Source organism: Hydra vulgaris, chromosome 13 (assembly GCF_038396675.1).
Source record: "Hydra vulgaris chromosome 13, alternate assembly HydraT2T_AEP".
Lineage (NCBI taxonomy): Eukaryota > Metazoa > Cnidaria > Hydrozoa > Anthoathecata > Hydridae > Hydra > Hydra vulgaris.
Window position 1 is genome coordinate 3,713,229 of NC_088932.1, and position 1,772 is coordinate 3,715,000.

Here is a 1,772-nt window from a genome sequence, read left to right on the forward strand (position 1 = left end):
TGTTTCTCGCACAACTATTAACAGGTACTCTGTCTGACAGACAACTTTTGATTTTTTGAGTGAATATGTCTAAAACTTCTATTGCTGGCATTTTTTTGAACTCTGCAAATGTATTGGCAAGTTCTTTTAACACACTAACTATATGAGTAGCACAGTCAAATCCTGTACTCCCAGCAAGTTTAGCAGTTGATAAGGATTAAGATCCCTGTGGAGGATAGGTATTAATATGAAACGCGTTGACATGTTTGTCTAAAATGGTGGTCGCGTCAAACACCAATGTTGCACATTCAGAATTGTTTCTGTGTTGTGTAATGTTTCAGAAATTTTTTCCAACATAAATGAGGCACTTTCCACTGCACATTGTTAACAATTGCAGCATAAACACATTTTCTTACGGGTAGGTCATATGTTTTTAGTTTTTTGGTTTCTATAATCAGCCTATTATCTCCTTTTTTTTCTAAAATAATACTAGTTAAATAATGATTTTGTTCTACAAGTTGTTTGTTTTCACGCTCTTTTTTTTTTATCTATTCCTGTAATTCTTTGATAGCAATTTGGGTCATTGAACTTCTTAACAAACAAACTGCCAATTTTCTCTTCTTTTCTTGTAAATTACGTAGTGCATTTTTTTAATTTTGCATAAATTGCATTTTATTCTGTGTTGCGTCTGAGGCAATAGTTAAAGTAGGAGAGGTAAGATTACTAGAGGTAGGAAACATTTTGCTAGAACAGGATGAAAATTTATGTTCATGTGATTGAGCTTTAATTTTTGGTATATTTATTGAAATTTCCCTTGATTGACAAGCTACGCCAGGCTCTGTATTTAAATCACTAGTGATTAGGTGAACATTTACATTGGATCTATTTATTTTTCTTTCATATTTAAATGGCTGTTGCCAAATATTACCAATAGCAGTGCATGACTGGGTAGGGTTTCTTTTGAAGATTTTTATCGTTTTATGTAAGTGTCTTATATTGTTAGTAAATATCTTTAAATCAGATGTATCTTTAGGTTCAATTTTCAGTTTTTTTAGTTTCAAATAGGTTTTTGATAATCTGAATTTATTTTTAGAAAAAATGTTGTAAATGTTACCATTTAAGACAGGCTTGGATTACCATTTATATGAGTTAATTAAAAGGTAAATATCTTCTGAAGTCTTGTTATCCATCTAAAATTAAGAAAAAAATTAGCAATAAAAAGAGACAGAGAATTGTAAGACAAAATCGCGCTGTCAAAAATAAGTCATTTTGTCGTGAGCAACTGTATGCAACATTTTTAAAAATGAAGGAGATTTTCACATACTGATTATTATATATCAAATGAAAGATCTATAAATAATTTATTTGAGCATGTTAATTTCATTTAGGAGCATTTGTATAATAAATTTTTCATATGAAAATTACCTATTTTTGCAAGATTCGTTAACAATGAAAATCTCGAAATTAAAAAAAAATTAGCACTATGATCAAGTTTAACCTTTACTTAAAACGAAATAATATAACCAAATTTAACAGTTCATTTTTTTGCTAGCTTTTTAAAACTCTTTCCCTCATGTATATAGTGTAATTTGAAAAACATAAAAAAACCGGAAACTTTTTGAAAGCGATGTCAAAATAAAAAACGGATATTTAACGGACGCGAATGAAGGTACCTACATATATAGCATCAATGGGAATACAAAATATCTGGGAACTTTCTTTTACTTTTCTTTTGTAATGATCAACATTTTCTTTGGAATCAACTTTCACAGGGTGAAAATTTGATCTGCAGT